Below are 5,983 nucleotides of genomic sequence, written 5' to 3' on the forward strand. Positions count from 1 at the left end.
GCTAGACGTCACCTTGGAAAACCCTGCTATCCTTGAGAGGCGCATTATCTTAATGTGATGAAGAGTTCAGACCTTTTATCTTAAGGTGATGAAGAGTTCAGATCTTGGTAGGGAATTGGACTCAGGAATGAGTAGTAGATATGGAAGAAGATGTAAGTGGTAATGCCACACAAACCAGTCCAGTCATTCTTGCTATTGGCACCATGCTGCTTTTTATTGCTACATTTCTGATGCGGATTTCTTCAATGAATCCACAACCGAGACGGGAGACTCCGTTGCTCCAGCACGCCCCAGGGCCTCTCGCTGGAGTGCATAGTCACACCACAAACGCACAGTCAACTCATTCTGTTTGTTTACTAGTTAATACYTGGATCAACAGCCTGAAATCCAGTCTGTTTGTGCCGTCATTCGTCTCCTTGTCATCGCCAAGGAATGGCAAGTAGAATGATAGCGCAAACAGACTGGATTTCAGGCTGTGTATCAACGTCGTACATCTTTTATCAGAACAAGTGGTTCCAATGTGCTCAGGGTGATGTCAACAACCATCCCTGTTATTCAAGACCTGTAAAACGTTTTACTAACTTATATCAAAGCGCCACAATATCAAACTTTCAGTATCATAGATCAAGACAAATGACCAAGTTGATTATTGCCCGCAATACAAAATCATTGATTACTTTTAGTCATGCATAATATTTTCTCTTCGTATTTAATATAGTTGTAAATGATCAATATATTCTAGATTTACCTATCCTACCCATTTTCACATTATGTAGCGTTACAATTTTGCTATTTTTTAACACAGTATTCAAGACAGGATGATGGTAGTGAATTAATTCAAACATGTAAAAGAAAGTTTTACAGCATTTTTTTTGTTCAGTCGTTTCTCCTTGATGCAGCTCTATTACGTTCAATTAATAGGAAGGATGCATAATAATTCACATGTATACATGCATACACAAGTTCGATTGATATGGACAACCGTGCACCATTTTAACAGAATGTAAAACCGTGAAGAGAGGCATCAAACACAGGCCTCCTAAATCAGTGGTTCTTAGTTCTTACAGAGTGATACTGTACGAGTCCGAGGATACTTCCAAAAATGGCACCCTATTCCCTACATAGTGCACTACTWTWWACCAGAGCCCTATGGGCCCCCGGTCAAAAAGTACCGCACTAGTACCATAGGGAACGTAGCTTGACTATTGAATTTCCCCAGAAGACCGTTTTGCCAATTCAAATGTCAGTCTTTCTGYTTCAACATGTGCTACTTCACACACTGTTGGGTGTTTCTTACTAGGAACATACTGTATTATACACCATAGTCTTTCCTCTAAACAAAAAAAACRTTAATTATATAGCTACTAATATGCTAAACATTCCTTTAAAAAAAACAAAGATTACAATAGATCAAATAAACTGAAAATCGTGCAGAATTGTTTGTTTCTTCTAAAATGTCTAATCAGATGCTTTTTTTACTAAATATATATTCTCCTATTCTAGATCGTTATTTTATTGATCCATTACAATAGGCTGTTTTCCACAGGAAGCACAACTCTAATATGTTGTCCAATTATTGGCAAAAGAGCCGATCTGATTGGTCAAAAGACCAATTAGTTGAAAAAGATCAGAATTGGGCTGCCTGTGTAAACACAGCYTAACACACTGGATGTCAATATGTCTGATTCTGTGTTAATTCCATAGAATACAGTTTCGATAGTAATAGATAACTGTATATATCTGTGATGAAATTCACTCTTAATAGAATTAAACAATTTAATCAAATCTCCCAAACATCTTCTGTTTTCTAAAAACAATGTTTACTTATTTTTTATTTATTTATTTAACTAGGCAAGTCAGTTAAGAAAAAAAATCTTATTTTACAATGACGGCCTAGGAACAGTGGGTTAACTGCCTTGTTCAGGGGGCAGAACGACAGATTTTGGGGATTCGAACTTGCAACCTTTCGGTTACTAATCCAAACGCTCTAACCACTAGGCTACGCTACCGCCCCCTATTCAAAAAGCAAGCAACACCAGCAACCGTTCATGCATGGTTAGTTATAATATTGGCACCACAGTCCCTCTAAACAAGCTAATGCATATGAAGACTATACAATATTTCTTAATGGAAGACGTTGGTAATTTTGTTGTTTTCAAACAACTTGTCACTTGTTCATACAATATTACATATTCATATCCACATCATGACAGGTAATAAGATACCATATTGCACATATCCCGGAAGGAGTGAAGGTGGTGGACCACAAATGATGAAAAAAAGAAAGAAAGAGGAAATAGAAAATGTTGCCTGGGGCTCAACACATAAATCTACCTAACTCTATGGGCACAACACATAAACCTACCTAACTATGGTCCTGGGGCTCAACACATAAATCTACCTAACTCTATGGGCACAACACATAAACCTACCTAACTCTATGGGCACAACACATAAACCTACCTAACTTATATTATACCAGACTTTACTGCTACGAGTAGGTTGTTTTGCTATATAATACAGACTTTACTGCTACAGAGTAGGTTTTTTGCTATATAATACCAGACTTTACTGCTACAGAGTAGGTTTGTTCTGCTATATAATACCAGACTTTACTGCTACAGAGTAGGTTTGTTCTGATATATAATACCAGACTTTACTGCTACAGAGTAGGTTTGTTCTGATATATAATACCAGACTTTACTGCTACAGAGTAGGTTTGTTCTGATATATAATACCAGACTTTACTGCTACAGAGTAGGTTTGTTTGCTATATTATACAGACTTTACTGCTACAGAGTAGGTTTGTTCTGCTATATTACAGACTTTACTGCTACAGAGTAGGTTTGTTCTGCTATATCAGTGCTGTCCAACCTCTTCCTGAGATCTACTGTCCTGTAGGTTTTCAGTCCAATCCTCTGAGATCTACTGTCCTGTAGGTTTCATCATCTTCTGAGATCTACGTCCTGTAGTTCAGTCCAACCCTCTTCCTGAGATCCTGTCTGTAGGTTATCAGTCCAACCCTCTTCCTGGAGATCTACTGTCCTGTAGGTTTTCAGTCCAATCCTCTTCCTGGAGATCTACTGTCCTGTAGGTTATCAGTCCAACCCTCATTTAACGTATCTGATTCAGTTAGTTAAGGTCTTGTTGAGCAGCTAATAAGAAGAATCAGGTGTGTTAAATTAGGGTTGGACTGAAACTACGGACATAATAGGACAGCTACTAGACAGTGTCCCAGGAAGAGGTTGGACTGACCTACAGGACAGTAGATCTCCAGGAAGAGGTTGGACTGATACCTACGGACGTAGATCTCCAGGAAGAGGGTTGGGCTACCCTGTACCTTATCATACCAGATTCTGAGCCTCTCGTCTGGCTCTGTGAGATTAGATTAGTAGCCTCCCTTATGATTGTTGATCTGTGGTGGAAAGATGTTTTTATTGCTCTACCTCATTGCCATGTTTTGCACCAGGACAGTTGGTGCTTTTCTCTATGATATTAACCAGTGTAAAGACAACATCAGTACACTAACCCAGTCCTAGAGTTCGAGGCAAATTAATATCATCGTTTCCCTTAGACGAAGTAGGGACCATATAGCCCAACTTAACGTACTGTACCAAAAGTCAAAAGACGCAATTCATTCTTACATACACCATATTGATTCATTCTTACACCATATTGATTCATTCTACAGCCATATTGATTCATTACGTCTTACACCATATTGATTCATTCCGTCTTACACCATATTGATTCATTCCGTCTTACACCTATTGATTCATTCCGTCTTACACCATATTGATTCATTCTTACACCATATTGATTCATTCTTACACCATATTGATTCATTCGATAACCTTATCAGAGTTTGTATGAATGGCACAGAGTCCCAGATTATTTATTTTAGTTATAGGGTGGATTCCCAGACACACAGTCCTAGTTATAGGGCCGGATTCCCAGACACACAGCCCTTGTTATAGGGCCGGATTCCCAGACACACAGCCCTTGTTATAGGGCTGGATTCCCAGACACACAGCCCTTGTTATAGGCCGGTTTCCCAGACACACAGCCCTTGTTATAGGGCTGGATTCCCAGACACACAGCCTTGTCGCGAGAAAGTTCATTGAAAAAGCTTTTTAGCGGCAGGTAACCTAGTGGTTAGAGCATTGGACTAGTAACCGAAAGGTTGCTGGATCGAATCCCGAGTTGACAGGTAAAAATCTGTCGTAAAAATCTTCAAATCCCTGAACAAGGCAGTTAACACACTGTTCCCCTGAACAAGGAAGTTAACACACTGTTTCCCCTGAACAAGGCAGTTAACACTGTTCCCCTGAACAAGGCAGTTAACACACTGTTCCCGGTAGGCCGTCTTGTAAATAAAATTTGTTCTTAACTGACTTGCCTAGTTAAATAAATTGAAATGTCCAGAATTAGGATTAATCTGTATCTGGGAAACAGGCCCGTAGGTTTGTGTTGTGCCCATAGAGTTAGGTAGATGGTTTTTGTGAATTGTTGCAGCAGAGTTAGCTAGGTTCTGTGTTAGCCCCAGGACCTTAGTTAGGTAGGTATGTGTTTGTGCCCATAGAGTTGTAGGTTCATGTGTTGACGCCCAGGACCATAGTTAGGCTACGGTAGGCTAATTGGCATGAGATATTGTTATGAGTGGTGTACCAGGATATATTCAGATGGTAGGTACGGTAAGGTAGTTGTGTTGAGCCACATAGGTTAGTGTTGTGGTATGTATGGTTTGCGCAGGACCATAGATAGTGTAGTGTGATATGTATGTGTTGTGATGCTCCCAGGACCCATAGTTAGGTAGAGTTTAGGTTTGATGTGTGGCCCCGCTCTATAGTAGTAGCCGAGTTATGTTTGCCCCAGGACCATAGTTAGGTAGGTTATATAGTGGTTGTGCCCCAGACCATAAGGTTAGGTAGTTTTATGTTTGTGCCCATAGAGTTAGGTATTTATGTGTTGTGCCCATAGAGTTAGGTAGATTTATGTGTTGAGCCCATAAGAGTTAGGTAGATTTATGTGTTGAGTCCCCAGGACCATAGTTAGGTAGGATTTATGTGTTGTGCCCATAGAGTTAGGTAGATTTATGTGTTGAGCCCCAGGACCATAGTTAGGTAGATTTATGTTGAGCCCATAGTAGTTAGGTAGATTATGGTTGAGCCCCAGGACCATAGTTAGGTAGATTTGTGTGAGCCCATAGAGTTAGGTAGGTTTATGTGTTGTGCCCATAAGAGTTAGGTAGATTTATGTGTTGAGCCCAGGACATAGTTAGGTACGATTTGTGTTGAGCCCATAAGTTAGGTAGTTTATGTGTTGTGCCCCATAGAGTTAGGTAGATTATGTGTTGGCCCATAGAGTTAGGTAGATTTATGTGTTGTGCCCATGGACCATAGTTAGGTAGTTTATGTGTTGAGCCCCAGGACCTAGTTAGTAGATTTATGTGTTGTGCCCATAGAGTTAGGTAGAGTTAGGCAACATTTTCTATTTCCTCTTTCTTTCTTTTTTTCATCATTTGTGGTCCACCACCTTCACTCCTTCCGGGATATGTGCAATATGGTATCTTATTACCTGTCATGATGTGGATATGAATATGTAATATTGTATGAACAAGTGACAAGTTGTTTGAAAACACAAAATTACCACGTCTTCCATTAAGAAATATTGTATAGTCTTCATATGCATTAGCTTGTTTAGAGGGACTGTGGTGCCAATATTATAACTAACCATGCATGAACGGTTGCTGGTGTTGCTTGCTTTTTGAATAGGGGGCGGTAGCGTAGCCTAGTGGTTAGAGCGTTTGGATATAGTAACCGAAAGTTTGCAAGTTCGAATCCCCAAAATCTGTCGTTCTGCCCCCTGAACAAGGCAGTTAACCCACTGTTCCTAGGCCGTCATTGTAAAATAAGATTTTTTTTCTTAACTGACTTGCCTAGTTAAATAAAATAATAAAAAATAAGTAAACATTGTTTTTAGA

At 39.6% G+C, this 5,983-nt stretch overlaps 3 long non-coding RNA genes across 11 annotated transcripts in view; 2 read left to right on the forward strand and 1 right to left on the reverse strand.

Moving 5' to 3' along the window:
- Window positions 1–186: 186 nt before the first annotated feature.
- Window positions 187–2,463, reverse strand: LOC139024893 (uncharacterized). The gene is made up of 2 exons (XR_011476269.1): window positions 2,362–2,463; window positions 187–2,330 (listed from the first exon to the last, which is right to left on the reverse strand). It is a non-coding gene; the product is annotated as an uncharacterized lncRNA (long non-coding RNA).
- Window positions 2,464–3,310: 847 nt separating this feature from the next.
- LOC139024892 (uncharacterized) lies at window positions 3,311–4,021 on the forward strand. Its single transcript, XR_011476268.1, has 2 exons — window positions 3,311–3,911; window positions 3,944–4,021. It is a non-coding gene; the product is annotated as an uncharacterized lncRNA (long non-coding RNA).
- Window positions 4,022–4,440: 419 nt separating this feature from the next.
- The window catches only part of LOC112072662 (uncharacterized), a 4,733-nt gene continuing 3,190 nt past the window's right edge, over window positions 4,441–5,983 (forward strand). For 2 of the 9 annotated variants that reach the window (XR_011476282.1, XR_011476289.1), the window contains exons 1-2: window positions 4,941–5,013; window positions 5,084–5,123. This is a non-coding gene — a long non-coding RNA (uncharacterized lncRNA). Of the gene's footprint in view, window positions 4,484–4,538; window positions 4,559–4,865; window positions 4,892–4,940; window positions 5,014–5,051; window positions 5,124–5,163; window positions 5,188–5,983 lie in introns of those variants that run through there. The other 7 variants (XR_011476287.1, XR_011476285.1, XR_011476292.1 and 4 more) reach the window with 7 other exon arrangements.

The sequence above is a fragment of the Salvelinus sp. IW2-2015 genome, unplaced genomic scaffold (genome assembly GCF_002910315.2).
Source record: "Salvelinus sp. IW2-2015 unplaced genomic scaffold, ASM291031v2 Un_scaffold1993, whole genome shotgun sequence".
Lineage (NCBI taxonomy): Eukaryota > Metazoa > Chordata > Actinopteri > Salmoniformes > Salmonidae > Salvelinus > Salvelinus sp. IW2-2015.